General features: G+C 41.4%; 1 protein-coding gene across 6 annotated transcripts in view; it reads right to left on the reverse strand.

The window, feature by feature from the left end:
- The window catches only part of LOC126237364 (neutral ceramidase-like), a 563,642-nt gene that overhangs the window by 266,297 nt on the left and 275,406 nt on the right, over positions 1-21,939 (reverse strand). The window lies entirely within an intron of this gene.

Raw genomic sequence — 21,939 nt, forward strand, 5'->3', positions numbered from 1 at the left:
AATTCTGTCAGAGACAGCAAAGGACCTGGAAGAGCAGCTGAACGGAATGGACAGTGTCTCGAAAGGAGGATATAAGATGAACATCAACAAAAGCAAAACGAGGATAATGGAATGTAGTCGAACTAAATCGGGTGATGCTGAGGGAATTAGATTACGAAATGAGACGCTTAAACTAGTAAATGAGTTTTGCTATTTGGGGAGCAAAATAACTGATGATTGTCGAAGTAGAGAGGATATAGAATGTAGTCTGCAATGGCAAGGAAAGCGTTTCTGAAGAAGAGAAATTTGTTAACATGGAGTATAGATTTTAGTGTCAGGAAGTCGTTTCTGAAAGTATTTGTATGGAGTGTAGGCATGCATGAAAGTGAAACGTGGACGATAAATAGTTTGGAAAAGAAGAGAATAGAAGCTTTCGAAATGTGGTGCTACGGAAGATTGCTGAAGATTAGATGGGTGGATCACATAACTAATGAGGAGGTATTGAATAGAATTGGGAAGAAGAGGAGTTTGTGGCACAACTTGACTAGAAGAAGGGATCGGTTGGTAGGACAAGTTCTGAGGCATCAAGAGATCACCAATTTAGTACTGGAGGGCAGCGCGGAGGGTAAAAATTGTAGAGGGAGACCAAGAGATCAATACACCAAACAGATTCAGAAGGATGTATGTTGCAGTAGGTACTGGGAGATGAAGAAGCTTGCACAGGATAGTGTAGCATGGAGAGCTGCATCAAACCAGTCTCTGGACTGAAGACCAGAACAACAACAACAACAACATGTTTTGGAACACATTAAGTTTGTGTTGTTATAGCGTTCTTCATTCCGAAGACTGGTTTGCTGCAGCTCTCCACGCTGCTCTATGCTTTCAAGTCGCATGACTGCTGCAACCTACATGCTTTTAAACCTGCTTACCGTATTCATCTCTTGGTCTCCCTCCACAATTTTTACCCCCTCCTCCCACGCTTCTCTCAAATACTAAACTGTTGATCCCTTGACGTCTCAGACCTATCAACTAGTCCCATCTTTTGGTTAAATTATGCCTCCAATTTCTTCTCTTCCTAATTCCGCTCCTGATCGGATACGTGTTATACCCATCCAATCTTCAGCATTCTTATGCTGCGTCACATTTCAAAACATTCCATTCTCTTCTTGGCTGAACCGTTTATCGTCCATGTTTCACTTCCATACGACACTCCATCCAGACAAAAACCTTCAGAAGATGTTTCTTAAAACTTAAATGCACATGCGATGTTCACAAATTTCTCTTCTTCAGAAAAGCTTTTCTTCCAGTTTCCTGTCTACACTTGTATTCCTCTCTTCTTCGGCCATCATGAGTTATTTTGCTGCCTCAGTTTGTATCCTCTTTACTTCGGCCATCATGAGTCATTTTCCTACCCAAAAAGCAAACCTCTTCACTACCTTTACTGTATTGTTTCAAAATCCAATTTTCTCAGCATCACGTGATTAAAATGACTGATTTTCACTACCCTGTTTCCGCTTTTGTTAATGTCCATCTTATATCATCCTTTCAAGACACTGTCCATTTCCTTCAACTGATCTTCCAAGTCCTTTTCTTTCTCTGATAGAATCACAGTGTTTTCATTTCTTTGTGCCGACAGCATTGATATCTCGCCGAAAATGTACGTCTACCACATTGTAATAACTTTGTACATGTTTACATACACCTGTAAAGTAAAAGAAACACATTTTGTGAAATAAAATTATTCAGCAAATTATTTGGCAAGCTGATCAGTGTTACCATTTAGTCACTCACTGAACTTCTTTGAAAAGAAATGAATTGAGAAGAAGGATTTTGAGAGACAAGTTGTTACCTCCCTACCCACACTAGTACACTTCTGCTCAACATTCGCATGCTAGCTGGCTTAGAATTTCCAAGGACGTTAGCTACCTTGGATGCCACCCACCTTATCTTGAATCATCACTCAATAAGTCTCGGAAGTGGCAGTCAGCAGTGACATTCCTTATTTGTGTACTAAGTTAGTTTCATGTTCGATAAATCATTTTTCACGATAAATCGTAATGATGCGGAACGAGTCAATTTACATCTCATCGCAAATTAATTTGTGAGCATGATTACATGATGCAGATTTATAAGTCTTTTTTTAAATACATGATTTAGTAATTCTTACTCACAACCTGTTACACATTACAACTACAGAAATTCTTGTAATGATAGGAGTTGTTAAGAAAAAAACTTTTTTCATTTGCTGTCAAATTTTAATTTGTTTTCTGTCAGACATTTTATGTTCCTGAGAAAAAGATCAAAAATTTTTATTGCAGCATTGTGGGCCCCTTTTTGTGCGAAAGACAACTTTAATGTGGAGTAATGAATGTCATTTTTCCTTCTGGTATTGTAATTATGTGCATCGTTGATCCTTTTGAACTTGATTATTTACAACAGACTTCATGAGGGAATAAATATACTGTGAAGCCGTAGTCAGAATACCCAACTCCTTAAACATATCTCTACAATATGATCGTGGGTGAGCGACACGTATTATTCTTACAGCACGAAATATTTCTTTCTTAAAGGTGAGTTATCTCACTCCATATGGCATTATTGAATGAAATGTGCAAGTATGCCAGCTTACTGTTTTGTCTCTCCCCAAGATGTGCAATGATTCTAAGTGCAAATTTAGCTGAACTAAATTGTTACAGCAGTTCCAAAATGTACCCCCAGATTTGAAAAACTGAATACGCTGTGACTCTTTAAAACTGAATGTGAGACCATTCGCAGAAAACCAGTCAGTGATACTTCCAACAGTATTCTGTACCAATGCTTGGCTTCACTACACTACTAGACATCTGCAAAAAGAACTATTCTGGTCACATATTACATGTAAGATCGTCTACATATTTGAGGAACAATAGTGGACCTAAGACTGAGCCTTGGGAAAACCCATATGTGATTTCTTCCCAGTCAGAGTTACAGCATTGGCTCAAAAATGGTTCACATGGCTGTGAGCACTATGGGACTTAACTTCTGAAGTCATCAGCCCCTTAGAACTTAGAACTACTTAAACATAACTAACCTAAGGATTCGAACCTGCGACCGTAGCGTAATACACCGTGCAATCTTTAATTTCAGTGGGGGAACTCCTATTGAAGGTACAGCTTGCAGGAACCCCCCCCCCCCCTCCCCCAACCACCACTTGTACTAAACCTACTTAAATGACGCAGTTTAGCCAGAGAGTCCGTTAAGGACGTTGTAAGAGGCGCACAATATGACTGGCCGTGCTTCTCTATCCGAGCTTTGCCCAGATTGGACTATCTTAGTGAGTCGCCGTGCAGGATTCTTTTTACCTGTTTTGCTGAGAAGCTCTCGAACATCATGTCCCTCGCAAAAGCAGTATCGGCGCCGTCGGGTTCTCTGTAAAGAGCAATTCTACTTCCTGTTAAGTGTTGAATATCGACACAATTAATAATGATTAACTGGAAATCAGATCGGAAGGGATCCTGTCGGCGTTGACTATTGCCTGTACCTCGTACTTACACTTGTAGCATTTCGTAGCGTTCTTATATTTTAACTAAACGTTAAACGTTACTCATTTACTCATTAAGATGATCAATTTCTAGCGCTGTAATATTGCTGTAAAGCATTACTTATGACACGTAAGATTGTCCTAATATCTGTATTGGAAAAGCAACTTCTATTAGCAAATTTTTATTATGCAAGATTACTTGCTTTGCGCCAGAATAAGTCTGTTATTCGTACGTATCTCGATGCTGACGCAACTGTTGATATTTTTAAAAATATCTGTAATCCGACATACCGAAATAACGAAAGGCATTGGTATCTGGCCTCGATATATCGAAATTAGTCATCGACATATCAACGGAAAAAATATAGAGGTACCGCCCAAAACAAATCGATTGGATGTAGCAAATATACCGCCAGTTTTATAGCTGTATATTGCAGTTTATTATTAGCTTCATTTTTTTCTTTGATTTATTGTTAGATATTCTGCAGATCATCAATCTAGCAGCCTCAGCCTGCTTATCCCCCTTAGACCAAGAACTGGAAGGAAAACGATGAAGGTTCATGCTTGGCGATAACCACTTTGCTAACAGTGGTAATAATGTCTCTTTACTGGTCATTGTAGTCACCTATTTGCCAATGACCTTGTCGCGGTGGTAACACCGGTTCCCATCAGATCACCGAAGTTAAGTGCTGTCGGACTTGGCTAGCAATTGGGTTCTTGACCGTCCGGGTCTTCTGAGTGCTGTTGGCAAGTGGGGTGCACTCAACATTTCTGAGGCCAATTGAGGAGCTACTTGACTGAGAAGTAGCGGCTCCGGTCATGCAAACCGAAAACGGCCTGGGGAGTGGTGTGCTGACTACATGCACCTACGTTTCCGCATCTAATGACACCTTTTATCAGAGGATGACACGGCAATCGGTATGTACCGTTGGGACTCCCGAGACCTGTTCGGACGGAGTCAATCGATAGTCACTCATTTCCGTCATGCTGTTCCACGATTTCTATTTTCCTCACCGACGGCCATGCACATCAGGTTTTTCCAGCTCCTGAGCTAAAGCACTAGTGTACCTGTTGCTCTTCTGCAGCCATGCAATTTGTCAAACTCTCAGTGTCTGCCTATCTCTGAGCCTGAATGCTACAGTCGTGTGCTGAGTTTTACCGTCGTCTCCTGGAAAACACAATAGCCGTGGTGTGGATCACTGCTGAATCCACCCTAGTGTGGCTGACACACTTCCCATCTGTCAAACACTTGTCCGCTGTCGCACCTCCTTTTCCCATCACAACAAGATACACGTGCAATAACTCCCACTGTTGTTTGAAGTTTTAGCGTTCAGTCATACCAGGCTGTACCCTCATAATATTGCGTGTAAGTGCCACAAAAATAGGTGTCTCATGGGTCCGTCGTTCGGTTTCGTCACATATCGGATTTGTTCGGAACACTTCATGTCGACTTCCCTGTTTTTCCATTTCTGAAAATTCCAGCGAACTAACAGACGTAGTATGAAAATTTCGTGGTTAAGTTAAACGTTGCAGTTTCTGCTGGTAGCGCCAAGCGCCTATTACGTCAGCATATCCCCTCACACACTTCCGCCTACAGCAAAGACCAGTTTTCTCATTCAGGTTTTTGTTGATCAGTTTCAGCGACTTTTTTTTAAAGAATGCTGATGTGAAGAAACAGCACACTAGTTGCTTCAAAAATTGTTTTTTTAACGCAACTAGTGTGGTATTTCTTCACATCGGAAATGTTATTTCATTCGCTCCGCCACCTCCTACTGTAATTGGACAACTTCTTTGGGCCATCTATACTTGCTTCACACAGACAAAGAGAGAGACTACACGAGATAAAAGCTACACAAGTAGTAACACTCCTTCATACAGTTTAATTAAATTATGTTCTATAACAATTTCAAAAGAGCAATTGGAAATATTTACAAGAAAATGGCGAAAAATATAATATACAATAAAAATAGCAGCACTCGATTCTGCCATTTCGATACCGATATATCGGTGAAGAAAATATCGCCATACTTCATCAATATTGTTTGAAAAAATATTTTATGCCGATATATCGATATTTTATCAAACCCTACTAAGCGGAGCGTCTCGCACCATCGGCCACTAGCAACGCCATATGGTCCACGGACTCTTTCAGCCAGCATGGGAACTGAAATCTTACCCCCTACTGTGCGAGTTTCGCAGTGCCGCTATACTCACTGAATGCTACATGATATCTACAGACGCGATACAAATTTGTAAAACCGTAAAAAGTAAGGAAATAAAATGTGTCTTGAACCTAAGGGGCATCTTACAAGCTAATTCTGTAGTCGGCAAAACAGTGAAGTGTACTTCAAATTGCACCGCGCATTACGGGCTTCTCTCGTTCCATTTGCGCGTGGAGCGTGTTTAGAATGACTGCTTAAAAGCTTCTGTGCAAGTTACCTAACACTGTCTTGTCGAAAGACATATTGGGAATCGTTGCAGTAGTACAACTATATTTTTTATGATTTTAACAGCAACCAACCAAAAGTATGGTTTTAAAACAATTATTTACATCAAACCATTACCGCTTTTGGTTTGAAACAAATCTACCTTCAGATGGCTCTCACAAACTTCCTCGCATTCCTTTTGGGGCCTCGTTTTGTATTCGTTAGTGCTTTAGTGTGCCAAGATAAACGAAGTTTATCGTTCACAAATCGGTAGCCTTGCGAGATATGTTTTTCTTTTTAACCTTCACAGAAACAGCCATACAATGACTGTAAAGTAAATAAAATATTAAATGTGACAGAGACTTAGGTGGTGTATATTCATGTGGTACGAATTCGTCCTGTATTAATGTTATGCCTTTTAAACCAACACAATATTATCAAAGTCCAAGATAGCCACATACATCTTCAGCATCGTTTCCTCTATATTTTTCCCCTTTTATTTGGATAGAAGAGAAATTACCTATATCTTTTCTGCAAATTTCGCTACTGAATGTTTGTGGGACTTCAGTTATCTTTCGTATATTTGTAATAACAACAAGAACAGTAGAAATGAAATGTTAAGGAATGAAATACTTTCCCGCAACCATTGAGTTTAATGTCATGTGAAACAGAAAACCATCTAGAGATTGAAACTATTAAAACTGTGTGCCCGACCGAAACTCGAACCCGGGACCTTTGCCTTTCGCGGGCAAGTGCTCTACCATCTGAGCTACCGAAGCACGACTCACGCCAGGTCCTCACAGCTTTACTTCTGCCAGTATCTCGTCTCCTACCTTCCAAACTTCACAGAAGCTCTCCTGCGAAACTTGCAGAACTAGCAATCCTGAAAGAAAGGATATTGCGGGGACATGGCTTAGCCACAGCCTGGGGGATGTTTCTAGAATGAAATTTTCACTCTGCAGCTGAGTGTGCGCTGATGCGAAACTTCCTGGCAGATTAAAACTGTGTGCCGGGGCGAGACTCGGCAGGCAAGTGCTCTACCGACTGAGCTACCCAAGCACGACTCACGCCCGCGAAAGGCAAAGGTCCCGAGTTCGAGTCTCAGTCCGGCACACAGTTTTAATCTACCATGAAGTTTCATATCAGCGCACACTCCGCTGTAGAGTGAAAATCTCATTCTGGAAACATCCCCCAGGCTGTGGCTAAGCCATGTCTCCGCAGTATCCTTTCTTTCAGGAGTGCTAGTCCTGCAAGGTTCGCAGCAGAGCTTCTGTGAAGTTTGGAAGGTAGGAGACGAGATACTAGCAGAAGTAAAGCTGTGAGGACCGGGCGTGAGTCGGGCTTCGGTAGCTCAGATGGTAGAGCACTTGCCCGCGAAAGGCAAAGGTCCTGAGTTCGAGTCTCGGTCGGGCACACAGTTTTCATCCGCCAGGAAGTTTCATATCAGCGCACACTCCGCTGCAGAGTGAAAATCTCATTCTGGCATCTAGAGATTCTCCAAAATCGATATTAAAAAAAAGAGATACTACTCAAGCTCATTTCACTGATCACTTTTAAGAAAGAGTATGGCGCAATCGTTGCACAAATAAATCTGTGGATGAGTCTAACAATAAATCCATTCCCCATGCGGCTGCGCTGTTAAAAACGCTGCTTCTATGTATTGTGGCGGAGCAGAAGCGTATTTCTGAACTTGCATGCACGTTATCTCCGCCCCTTCCCCTGAATGCAATGAACACACACACATACACACACACACACACACACACACACACACACACACACACACGTGTGTACTCCGAAATCGCTTTCCGCTACGTAGATTACTTATGCCACCGTCGGTGTTACGAGCTCGGTATATGTGCAAAATATTCTGTTTTGTAATATTTCAAACAATTTTCACGGAAAAGCTTTTGCGTTCTTCAACCACATCACAAAAGCAAAGATAAGATAAACGGTCGATACGTATGCGAAACAATAAAGGCGGTATAATTCCTGTTCATACCTCTGTAGCCAGTTTGTGGTCTGACTTCACGAGAATGGTGAATCTGTGGTGGATTTGTTGAATGTCTCCTTGACAGTTGTAAAAACCTCTTGCATCACATATACTAAAAGTTTTTTATTACTCAATATGTGTCATTCTATGGAATGACCAACTCCTGTAGAGATAACGAAGATTATCACAGAGTTTACTTCAGCAGTTTTAAGTTGTGATAATGAAGCGCGGAGTTTAGGGATATTGTAAAGGAAAATATGCAACAAGTATGTAGACAAATAAAAGAGCCTCAATAACATTTCGGATTAAATGGTAATCCAGTGAAGAAATAATAAATAAAAATTAATAAAAAAGGGCTTTGTTTAATACACCCAAGGAAGGAAAACAAATTAACTGGAACCTAATTGTTCATAACGGAAGTCTATGAAGATGAACAACATAGAAGTTTAATAGTACAGAGATGAGTGACTCGGAAGGGTGGCTGTTTCACAGAGCTTCAACATCTATGAATCTTTATTATTGTGTGGTTGTGACCTTCAGATTGATTTGAAGCAGCTCTCCATGCTGCTGCATCCTGTGCACGCCTTTTCGTCTCTGAATAACTACTACAACCTACCTCCTTACTGCAGTCATCTCTTGGTCTCCCTCAATAATTTACACCATCACCCTGACCTTCCCCCTCGCCACACCATCACAAACAACGCACTTCCCTCCAATAATAAAGTGGTAACCCCTTGGTGCCTCAGAATATTTCCCATCACCCGATCCTTTTTTTTAGTTAAGTTATGCCGCAAACTTCTTTTCACCCTGGTTCTATTAAAGTACACTCGTGTTCAGAAAAAACAGTGAAAATTGAACGACTAGAGATCGGACGTACATATTTACAGGGCATGTACAAAAGATTGTTCTGTAGAAATAATTAGCAATTGAACCATGTCAGCCCGAGGCCTCAAGGTCAACATCGATGCCGCGACGTTACATCACCCCAGTGGTAATGGAGCAGTGTAACTTGAACAGACATGCAGGATGCCTCGTAGGGGTATGCACGAACTGTATCGTCAAATCGCTGAGTTTGAAAGATGGTGCATTATTGCCGTGGGACAATGTGAATCATCCATCCGGGAAATTGCTGCTAGTATGGGACGAAGTGATTCGCGTTGCAACGGCTGGGTGCAGAATGGTTCACAGAAGGCCGCAGAACAAAAGATGGGTCAGGTCGCACCACGCAGACTACGCACCAGAGGGTCGAAACTTCATCCGAATGGCATGGCAGGACAGATCTGCGTCGCCCTCGGCTCTGGTGCGACAGTGGAACACTGTAACACATTGTACACTGTCAGGGGTGTCCGTCTCCGTTTATTATGTCATGGGTTACGTGCACGTCGTCCACTTCTCCCCCTATCTTTGACGAATGTTAGACGGCAATGATGTATGTAACTACATCACTGGGGTCAGGAATGGTCGCACACAGAGTTTTCGGACGAATCCATGTTCTGTTTGTTTGAAAATGATGGCCGCATTTAGGTTCGACTGCTTTCGCACAGGACACACAGCGCCAACGCAAGGCCTTATGGTGTGGGGTGCTACTGGGTACAACCACAAATCACAGTTGGTGCGTGTCCAGGGCCCTCGATTGAAGAGTTTTTAGCAAACAGGGCACAGCATGTTGTTATCAATGGAGAGACGTTTACAGACGTTAAAGTAACCTCTGGCGTGCCTCAGGGGAGTGTTATGGGCCCATTACTTTTCATATATAAATGACCTAGTAGATACTGTCGGAAGTTCCATACGACTTTTCGCGCATGTTGCTGTAGTATACAGAGAAGTTGCAGCATTAGAAAATTGCAGCGAAATGCAGGAAGATCTGCAGCGGATAGGCACTTGGTGCAGGGAGTGGCAACTGACCCTTAACATAGACAAATGTAATGTATTGCGAATACACAGAAAGAAAGATCCTTTATTGTATGATTATATGATAGCGGAACAAGCACTGGTAGCAGTTACTACTGTAAAATATCTGGGAGTATGCGTACGGAACGATTTGAAGTGGAATGATCATATAAAATCAGTTGTTCGTAAGGCGGGTGCCAGGTTGAGATTCATTGGGAGAGTCCTTAGAAAATGTACTCCATCAACAAAGGAGGTGGCTTACAAAACACTCGTTCGACCTATACTTGAGTATTGCTCATCAGTGTGGGATCCGTACCAGGTCGGGTTGACAGAGGAGATAGAGAAGATCCAAAGAAGAGCGGCGCGTTTCGGCACAGGTTTATTTGGTAAGCGTGATAGCGTTACGGGGATGTTTAGCAAACTCAAGTGGCAGAGTCTGCAAGAGAGGCGTTCTGCATCGCGGTGTAGCTTGCTGTCCAGGTTTCGAGAGGGTGCGTTTCTGGATGAGGTATCGAATATATTGCTTCCCTCTATTTATACCTCCCGAGGAGATCACGAACGTAAAATTAGAGAGATTCGAGCGCGCACGGAGGCTTTCCGGCAGTCGTTCTTCCCGCGAACCATACGCAACTGGAACATGAAAGGGAGGTAATGACAGTGGCACGTAAATTGCCCTCCGCCACACAAGGTTGGGTGGCTTGCGGAGTATAAATGTAAATGTAGATGTAACCAGTGTGACCTACGCGAATAACATCCTGCGACCAGTACCCAAACCCTTTCTGCGAAAGACCTCAGATGCCATGTTTCAGAAAGACAATACACAAGCACGTGTTTCTGAACGAACACGTACCTTTTTGGTGTCAAAGGATATCTGCCTTTTCCCCTGACCCGCCAGATAAGCAAACTTTTCGCCAGTTGAAAACGTGTGGGATATGGTGAAACGAAGGGTGCAACACTGTGACCCAATGCCAACCACCACAGACAAACTTTGGAACCAGGAGAATGCAGCAGGGATGGCCATACCAAATGACGCCATTTGCGCCTTATATGCTTCAACGCCATCACGCATGGAACAATTTATCAGAGACCATGGTGGACTCTGTGCCTACTAGGCAACAGGACACATGCTGAACTGAGGTGACAAAAATGCTAATCATTTCTGCAGACCATACTGATGTACATGTCCTTTGAATATCTCTAGTCGTTCAAGGCGTTCTGTTTTTTTTTTCTGAACATGAGTGTACCTATTCATTAGTCACATGATCTAACCAACTAATCATCAGCATTCTTCTGCAGCACCACATTTCTTATCTAAACTACAGGGTTTTCTAAAAGAATATACGTATTACAAAGTATTATTTTGTCCAAACTACTGATCGCAGCGCCTCGGCTCGGCTATTGGAGAAACGAATACATAGTCTAATTTATATTAATAGCCGCTAGATGTCATTTGTCTTCTGTTTTGCTTGGTAACCGTCATATGTTGAAGATGGCTACTCCACAGCAGAAATCATTTTGTGTTTTCCAGTTTGCGAAGTGCAATTTCGTTATTACAGTGCAAAGACGTTGCAGGTTGAGATACCAAATTGATCCTCCGAATGGGTGGAACATTCGCAGATGGCGTCGACAGTTTCTAGGTACAGGATGTGTATGTAAAAGAAAGACTCCTGGCCGCCCTCATGTTCCTGTAGAAAATGTTGCACGAATTCGAACTCTTTTCCAACGTAGTCTTTCAAAATCAACTCGTCGTGCCAGTCGAGAGTTACAACTGCCTACAACAACAATTTCGCATGTTCTGAGACGTCGGTTGGTTATAAAGACGTACAAGTTACAGGTGTTACAAGCTCTGCGTCCTGATGACAAACACAACTCTATGGCATTTTGTAACGAGATTCTTGATGGTATTGACAATGATAACACTTTCACACAACGCATCGTGTTCAGTGATATTACTGGTGAGGTAAACAATGTTCGAATTTGGGGCCTAGAGGAGCCACATGCAGCTATTGAACATGTACGAGATTCGCCAAAAGTCAATGTGTTTTGTGAGATATCCCGATCATCTGTTTACGGCCATTCTTCTTTGATTCCCACGCCCGGGTTCCCGGGTTCGATTCCAGGCGGGGTCAGGGATTTTCTCTGCCTGTGATGACTGGGTGTCGTGTGCTGTCCTTAGGTTAGTTAGGTGTAAGTAGTTCTAAGTTCTAGGGGACTGATGACCTCAGATGTTAAGTCCCATAGTGCTCAGAGCCATTTGAACCATTTTTTCTTCTTTGATGGAAACACGGTTAACGGTCAGCAATATCTCGCTATGTTACAAAACTAGTTGTTTCCGAGGCTGCACGAAAACAACTTCATTTTCAAGAAGACGGGGGACCTCTCACTGGGGTCGCCAAGTGCGTGAATATCTGAATGAAACTCTACCGAACCGTTGGATTGGTCGTTATGGAGCTGGCGACATATCTCAGCTGCGCTCCACGGTCACCGGCTTTGACACCCACTGATTTCTTCCTGTGGGGTTTCGTTAAAGACAACATTTATGTACCACCACTCCCACAGAACCTGGAAAAGGTGAAGAACCGTACTGCCATAACATCAGTGACGAAGGACATGTTTGCCCGAGCATGGGAGGAATTTCAGTATCGATGTGATATTGTTCGTGTCGCTGATGGAGGACATATTGCACATCTGTAATCTGAACTTGAGAGGATCGGAAATATGAGTGTAAAGTTTTACATTCGTATGTCTTCAAGTTTAGTAAATATATACATTCGAAATACCTACATTCTTTTAGAAACATCCTGTACTTATCGTCCACGTTTCGCTTGCATACATGGGTACACTCCAGACAAATACTTGCAGAAGAGACTTCCGAACAGTTAAATGTACATGCGATGTTAACACATTTTCCTTCTTCAGAAATGCTTTTCGTGTCATTTTATATCCTCTACTTCGGCTATCAGCTGTTTGGCTGCCTAAAAGGCAAACTTCAGCTACTACCTTTAAAGTATCGGTTCCTAATCTAATTCCCTCAGCATCGCCTGAATTATTTGACTACATTCTGTTATCCTCATTTTGCTTTTGTTAATGTTCATCTTACATCCTCTTTTCAAGACACTGTCCATTTCGTTCAGCTCCTCTTCCAACTCCTTTGCTGTCTCTGACGTAATTACAATCTCATCACAAAACCTCAGAGTTTTTATTTCTGCTCGGTAAACTTGAATTCCTTCTCCAAATTTTTCTTTCCTTTTCTTTACTGTTTGCTCAGTGTACAGATTGAATAATAGCAGGGATAGGCTACAACCCTTTTCACTCTCTTCTCAACCACTATTTCCCTTTCATTCCCCTCGACTCTTGCAACTAGCGTCTGGTTTCTATACAAGTTGCAAATAGCCTTTCGCTTTCGAAGGGTTTGTCTCAGCCGACATTGTCAAAAGCTTTCTCCAAATCTACAAAAGCTATAAACGTAGATTTACTTTTCCTTGGCCTATCTTCTAAGGTAAATGCTAAGGTCAGTATTGCCTCTTGTGTTCCTACATTTCTCCGGAATTCAAACTGATCTTCCCCGAATTCAGCTTCTACCAGTTTTTCCATTCTTCTGTAAACAACTCGTGTTAGTGTTTTGCAACCATGAATTATTACACCAACACTTCGGTATTACTCACACCTGTCAGCACCTGCTTTGTTTGCAATTTGGAGTATTACATTCTTCTTGAAGACTGAAAATATTTCGTCTGTCTCATACGTCTTGCGTAGCACATGGAATAGGTTTGTTATAGCTGGCTGTCGCAAAGATTTCAGTAGTTCTATGGGAAGGTAGTCTACTCTGTAGGCCTTATTTCGACTTAAGTCTTTTTTGCGCTGCATCGTATTTCCTCTCCCATCTTCTTTTACGTCCTCTTCCCTTTATATAATACTGCCTTCAGGTTAGTTTTCACCAACACACATTTCAGCGCACTTCTGCAACAGCGTATTTCAAAAGCTTTTTATTCTTTGTCTGTTATGTATAAGAACTCTAGAGGCTGTGTTTACGACAGAGAATCCTAGTACGTGAAACGTAGATGTAAAACGCGCAAGGGTTGTAGGTTTGGAAGTGTAGGGAAATAATCAAATAGAGCACTATTGCCGGTTGAACCGAGAAAAGTGGCACAGTGATTAAGACTCGAGGGGGATTTAATTTTCCGTAGTTACCTTAAATCGCTTCGGAGCAAATACTACGATGATGCTTTTACAGAGATAACAGTCAAATTCCTTCCGCATCCTTGTGGACTTTGAGCTTACGTGCGGTCTCAGAGTCTGGACGAAAAGATCGTTAAACCTTAATCTCCTTTGATAATCTGAGCAACTGACTCCCATCACGTTAAGTGCCTATGTTATCCAAAATCAGCCGTCCCCTTGATCATGAAAAACCAACAAATTAAATAATTACTTGATAAAAAATATTATCAGTAGTTATTATTTTAGGTGCGAATGGCGATTAATTCTCCATATAACGATACACTAGTTCTTCTCGTTGTTACAGAACAATAAAATGAATGCTCTGTGATGTAAGGCTGTCTGAAATAAAAGAGCATAGATTGCCTTGTCTCAGAACTTACATCATCATTCAACGCAAGTCTATCGAGTCACAAAACGTTCATTTTTAACTGATCTTCATCCCGTGCCAGAAGATAAGCTGAATTACTTGAAATAGTATACAGAAAGTTTTATTGTGACAATTCTTACAGAATTGAGGGCATTAGTGCATTTCGTGAAACGGTGCAAATAATTTACGATTCTACAGTATATCGACCTCACACAACACATCGTGACTAATCTGACAGAATGAAGGGCATTATTGCATTCGTGAAACGGTGCGAATAGTTTGTGAATCTACTGTTTTTCCCCTATCACACACGTGCTCTCATACAACATTTCAGTGTCCAATCCCATTCCTACTGATCAGTCATTTTTGAAAGCGTATTGTACTATGGGGGCTATCCAGAAAGTAGATTATGTTTCCGCCTGCAGCATATTGTTGTCTCAACGTTTGTAGGAGTGCCAGGTACGGCGATTTTTCGCATTCTTTGCTTTTTTTAAAAAAAATTAAAATAGTAGCCTGTAACTCTTTGGCGACTGGCAATCAAATTTGGGTAGTAAAGGAATTAGTTGGCGATTTAATAGCTATTTTTTACTTGAATGCAAGTAAAACCATTATAAAACATTTCCTCTTGGGACATCACTGTTAACGATACGGGTTGAACATACGATAATTTCTCTGCCTTCCTCGTGAGTGTTGCTTTATTTCAAGACGTAACAACACCTGACCAAAAGAGTGGTACTCCCCGCTTACTTGCGCTCGCCTTACATTCTTTCATTGTGCAGTAACAGTCTATCCCAGATATCGCTGTCGTCAACTATTGTTACTGAGCTGACCCACCAGTCAACAATTGTACGGGCTCAAGTAGAGAAGAGATCGTGGGCTGTGGGTCATGATTAGGGAACTTCCGAATCCATGCAAGCCTTAAACATATCGCCGGGAATGGAAAGAAAAGGAGTAACCGGAAAGTATGTGTTACCCACATATTTTATTAATTCTTCAATTGCGGCGTGTCCTTAAGTAATTAGGGTTAAACTAAACGGTCATAATAATGAACCTTAATTTCGACTATAATATATACTACTGCACTTTAGGATGGACCGTTCAAAAGATGCTGTCATCGAAGGAGCCTTTTGCAGAGTTTGTAGGAAATATCTACGCCCCCACAAGAAGGATATGCAGAATCCTGTAACTGGGAAATCTCGTGTCTCAAAAATGAAAGGTCGGTGGCCACAAAAAGAACAGCAGATATCAAATAATTTTGTGGATGTCGTTATTGAATCAAGGAAGGAGGAAGAGCTATCAGTATCTCTTCATGTGGCAATGCACCCATCGATAAAACCGTTGGTGATCTAGAAGTCTTAACAAATAAGAGGACTAGTGAAAACTCTGTAAGAATTCAGAGGACGAAATGCTGTGCTCTCACCAATCACGTTACTGCACTGTGTTTACCTGATCCTATATTGCTTGACATTGGTAACGAATTTTAATAATTAATTACTGGCGAGAGCACCGACATGGGGGACATAAAATGCCTTTGCATTTGCGTGAGATATTACAGCAAGGTGAAACGGACGTCACCGTCGACTTTCTTGTATTAACAGACGTTGAGAAGGCAAGGGCAGTGATTGTGTGTGAAGCACTTAAGTTGCACATGCAAAAGTTATCATTGAATGTAAATATAATGGTACCGATTGATACGGATAATGGTAACAATATATATGGGGTACAGAATTAAGCTTTTGCTCTGTCCGTTTGTCAAGGCTGCATCACAGGCATCTTAAGTACGTCCTGCAAAATATTCGATTTGCAGGCAAATATAGAACTGGTTTCATTCAAGCCCATAACCGAAACTAGATGAGCAAATGTTATTTAAAATTTTCAATAATAACTAAAAACATTTGACTTTCGTACAGTTAAGCAAAACCAGGTGGCTAAGTAGGAGTAATACAGTAATATAATACAAGGTGATTCAAAAAGAATACCACAACTTTAAAAAATGTGTATTTAATGAAAGAAACATAATATAACCTTCTGTTATACATCATTACAAAGAGTATTTAAAAAGGTTTTTTTTCACTCAAAAACAAGTTCAGAGATGTTCAATATGGCCCCCTCCAGACACACGAGGAATATCAACCCGATACTCCAACTCGTTCCACACTCTCTATAGCATATCAGGCGTAACAGTTTGGATAGCTGCTGTTATTTCTCGTTTCAAATCATCAATGGTGGCTGGGAGAGGTGGCCGAAACATCATATCCTTAACATACCCCCATAAGAAAAAATCGCAGGGGGTAAGATCAGGGCTTCTTGGAGGCCAGTGTTGAAGTGCTCTGTCACGGGCTGCCTGGCGGCCGATCCATCGCCTCGGGTAGTTGACGTTCAGGTTTCATAACTAACCTTTTTCGTAGGACTCCCCATACAGTTGATTGTGGAATTTGCAGCTCTCTGCTAGCTCTGCGAGTCGATTTTCCTGGGCTGCGAACAAATGCTTGCTGGATGCGTGCTACATTTTCATCACTCGTTCTCGGCCGTCCAGAACTTTTCCCTTTGCACAAACACCCATTCTCTGTAAACTGTTTATACCAACGTTTAATACACCACCTATCAGGAGGTTTAACAGCATACTTCGTTCGAAATGCACGCTGAACAACTGTCGTCGATTCACTTCTGCCGTACTCAATAACACAAAAAGCTTTCTGTTGAGCGGTCGCCATCTTAGCATCAACTGACGCTGACGCCTAGTCAACAGCGCCTCAAGCGAACAAATGTACAACTAAATGAAACTTTATAGCTCCCTTAATTCGCCGACAGATAGTGCTTAGCTCTGCCTTTTGTCGTTGCAGAGTTTTAAATTCCTAAAGTTGTGGTATTCTTTTTGAATCACCCTGTATTATAACACTATGAAGAACTATAAGTGCATATTCGTATTACGGCAGACAAAGAAAAAAATTGGTTTATAGGAATGACACTAAAAGAGATGTTGCAAGATGATTTAACGTTTATGAAACTCGTTCTTTTTGAGGTAAATGAAACGAATCGGCCGGCCGGGGTGGCCGAGTGGTTCTAGGCGCTACAGTCTGGAACCGCGCGACCGCTACGGTCGCAGGTTCGAATCCTGCCTCGGGTATGGATGTGTGTGATGTCCTTAGGTAAGTTAGGTTTAAGTAGTTCTAAGTTCTAGGGGCCTGATGACCTCAGCAGGTAAGTTCCATGGTGCTCAGAACCATTTGAACCAACCAAAGCGAATCTAATTTTTCAGCACACAAATATCGAAACTGGACTTTTCTATAATGACGGTAAAATGTTGATCATGTTATTACTAGCTAGAAAGGTTTTCAAACTTGTTTTTGTTCACCATGGTTTACACAAAATAATTGAGTCCATTGAAAACGAGCTAGCATACCTAGATAATAGAGATATTGAGCTAGGTACAGAATGTTGTCCTGTGTTGTCAAAATTGTTTTAATTTACCAACTTCTAAAAAAGTTTCTCACAGACTTTAATCATTTTAAGAAACTTCAATATTTCAGCCATAAGATATGTCTGTCACGAGCATCAAAAGCGAATTTCAAAGATTTGGCATTAATAAATATTTACCTAACAAATGGAATGGATACTATTGGTAATCAACGTAACTCCACTGATAAAGTTAGCTGGGCTAAGTTTTATGAACGCGACATTTTGACAAGTTCATACAAATTTTGGCCAACAGTTTTACACCACAGAAAAGGTCGAGGCTCTTTAATTTTAAAAGACTTAGCTGCAATCGTGTTATTGCTGATGTTACAACCTATTTCTAATGCTGTAGTGGAAAGAGTATTCAGTAATATGAATGCAATGAAAACGGAAGTCGAAATAGAATGAAAACAAAAATGGTTAGTGCACTGTTACAAATTGAAGTCCATCACATGTCTAAGTGTTGTGACGATTTTGTGTGTATTAAAGACATGTGTACAAAATTCAATAGCTCAACTTATTCAACAGCTGTAAACAGCAATACTGAAGAAGATGAAAGTGGTTTCTTGCAACCGAGGCTGCGCAAGAGAATATCCCGTGCACAATTTTGATATACTGATTCTTGACGCATTTCATGTCTAAGTGTTACAAGTTCTCAAATTAATTAATGTGGTATTTAAATGTAACTATAATTTAGTAACTACTGTACTTCCAGATTCTCCCTCTTATTTTGATTGGCTTCACAGGTCTCTCGTTAGAGTAACTTGGTTCAATTCCCGGCTGGACTAGCGAAATGTTTGTTTGAAGAGGAAGGTTCCTCGGTTACGTCAAGTCTGGCGCGTGTAAGTATTGAGTGTGCTGGAGTGTGTTTTAGCGGTTATTGAATGACCAGCCACCTCAGTGAACTTATTTCTGGATTGTCGTTGTCGAGTCATATGACTGTTCAGTCAAGAATTAGGAAAACTATGTTAAATGATGAAAATGATGAAATTTTGCCTATTTTTATTTATAAAAAGTTGACGATGATTTGGCTATTTTTGTTCAGCAGTTGGCTACAAGAAGAACGGAAGAATCTGGCAGCCCTGAGCGTTTGTTCATTCAGTCGGCATCCTGCCCTGGCAGCGAGAAGATCGTGCCGTTCCCCGTTGTTTCACAATAAAAGTTTTAAATATTTGCTGCATCTGAAAATCCCACGAGTTGTGCAGCGCGGTCAGTAGTAAAGTTTTTGTTAGCAAAAAAATCATAAACTACTTGAAATTTATTGGCAACTGTGTAAAGTTTACAGAAACAACGTAATCACTGACGGCGGACTGCGCCAGTAGTGCATGAGGCTTAGAAGTTGCCAGCCTGATGTTCACTATGAGGAGCGAGATGGACGACCAAGCATTGTGACTGATGAACTGGTCGCACAGTCGATGAGAAGAAAACCGCCCATCCACCATAACAGAGCTCTCGTTTAGCTTTCCACAAGTATCACCATGTTGGTTGCAGAAAATCGTTTAACAGAAGCTAGTTTGCCAAAAATTCGGTGCAAGGTGGGGATGTGACTGACTGAAGTCTCAAACGGCTGAATTTGACGACAATGGAATTTCAAACCTCGTTCACCGGTATTGTGAGTGCCTAAATTTGTGAGAAGATTATGTTGAAAAGTAATATTTAAGCATCGCTTTGAAATGAAAAAGTCATTTTTCTCCTATAGTTTTTTCTGGATGGCCCTTGTACTTCGTAGGATACTGAAAACAAGTGAGAAGTTCCAGCTGGCTAAGTCACTGAAGTATTATTTGCAAGTATTTGACTGCAATGAACTTTATTGTTAAGAGAAATGCGTTGTCTCCAGCTCCCCACCAGTAACAAGGCAAACATGTTCGAAAAGATAAGAGGCCTGCATAGATTCAGCAGTATACCACAAACTATCAGTATATAGCACGCATTCTCCGGCGTCTCCTTCTCCCCTTGATGCGAAAAGAGGAGCCTAGCGCTGTTTTCTATGCATAGAGCCGGCCTATAGGCTTTCACGCTCTCACTTACGATACCTATCGGCAGATTTCGCCGGAGGCGACCTAGGCCTCTTGTTTCGCGGCTGTGCACGCCAGATAAAGGCAGCTCAAAGCCATGCGAGATACGATGATCTTCTACAGAAATAACAAGCGGCAGTAACACATCAGAGCAAGGTCTGCAAAGAAACTGTAAGTCAGAATATATATCTACACGCTCGAGACACTTTCGAGCAACTCAGTTCTGTAGGCGCAAGACACGGAATTCACGAAACATAAAGTACACCACTTTATGTATAAGTAAGATTTGCGATGTAAGCTGTCACCACAGAGCACTGAATTTTCTGTTCGTAGCGTAAACAATTTCTGTGTCAAAGACACGGTAGCACTTTCGAACGAGGAGAAGTCATCGGAAATGTAAAACTGTTGATCAATTCTGTCAACACTACACTGAAGCTATCACGTTCCCGCAAAAAATGTTTATTTGCTTGGGATCTGTAGGCCATTGGGCACTGGAATCTTCTCCACACATTATAAAAAACAAACGTAACTAGAGACCAACCGTCATATGCGAGATTCGTCCAGTTGTTCGGAAAGGTGCATCCATGTAGGACTATTAGGAGCTGTCCTCGCATTTCGTTATAACCTAGGCGGACAATCAGGTTATACATCAATACGCAGAGAACAAGCAAACTTACCTGAAACGTGGGAACAATTCCCAAAGCTGTGACTAAGGCGTTCCTGCATGTCATCCTTTCCTCCACGCGTGCTAGTCCCGCAAGGTAAGCAGGACAATGAAGTTTGGAAAGTAAGTGTAGCTCGTGAGTCGTACTTGGACAGATAACAGAGCATTTGGCAGACGTTCTGGGTTCGAGTACAGATCTAGTACAAAGTGTTAATCTGCAAGGAAGTTTCAAACCAGAAACCTCTTTAAACTACCAGTGTCCCACCTTTCCTGTTTAATTTATTGAGTTACGATAACGATAACGCATTCGAGTGAACTTGTGGTACTTATATTTGAACAGTATTATCTGTTACGGTCCAGGGTGACCGAGCGGTTCTAGGCGCTGCAGTCTAGAACCGCGCGACCACTACGGTCGCAGGTTCGAATCCTGCCTCGGGCATGAACGTGTGTGATGTCCTTAGGCTAGTTAGATTTAAGTAGTTCTAAGTTCTATGGGACTGATGACCTCAGAAGTTTTAGAGTCCCATAGTGCTCAGAGCCATTTGAACCATATTTTTTATCCGTTATTGTATCTATTCCAGTGTTCTAGTGCCCATAAGGCAAAATAACATAATGTAGTGCGTGTTAAAGTGTACTACATCTTTTCTGACCAATATCATGGCTAGGCTCTCAATACTGCATTTATTGAAATAATTATGTTGGTTTTTATTTTTTTTATGTTAGAAGCAAATTCATTGTGTAAATGGATAAATTACGTAAGCGACAAGATCTGTGCAATAATTCCAAGCTTCTGAAATTTTGACTGTGGTAGAACCGAGTTGCTGCGAAGTATTATGATATATGACCTCAGATCGTAGTCTTTGCCAACAGATTAAATTAAACCTTCATAAAATTTCTTCATTTCCTATCAAAACCGCTGCACCATTAGCAAACAGCACACAGCCTGCTTTAGCCATCGCTTTCCAGCGTTTTATTATATCTACGTACAATGTCAAAAACTGTACATGATACGCCCCCAATGCAGACCTTGTAGATTTGTTTACCAGTTTCTTTTCTTTCTGAAATTATGGTAGCACCTTCCAAAGTTTTATGGTATATAGGTTGTCGAAAGCTTTCATTATGTGTAAGAAGAGTAAATGGGTTTCTGCAACATATTTTCTCCGTTTTCCAACGACCATTTTAACGATGAATGTATGGGTGTAAACGGTGACTGTTTACAGTGTACCACAGTAGTATATGGGAAGACGAGATACAGAAAACTTGTAGTCTATCAAGTCGGGCAAGTACCTCAAATTTGGCTACGAAACCCATATAAATGACAACGCATACGCGTAGCGCGAGTTTCTCAATATCCTCTCTCTCTCTTCGCACAAACTATTAGTCGCAGGTAAAAACATGAATAGCGCCTCCT

The sequence above is a fragment of the Schistocerca nitens genome, chromosome 2 (genome assembly GCF_023898315.1).
Source record: "Schistocerca nitens isolate TAMUIC-IGC-003100 chromosome 2, iqSchNite1.1, whole genome shotgun sequence".
Taxonomy (NCBI): Eukaryota; Metazoa; Arthropoda; class Insecta; order Orthoptera; family Acrididae; genus Schistocerca; species Schistocerca nitens.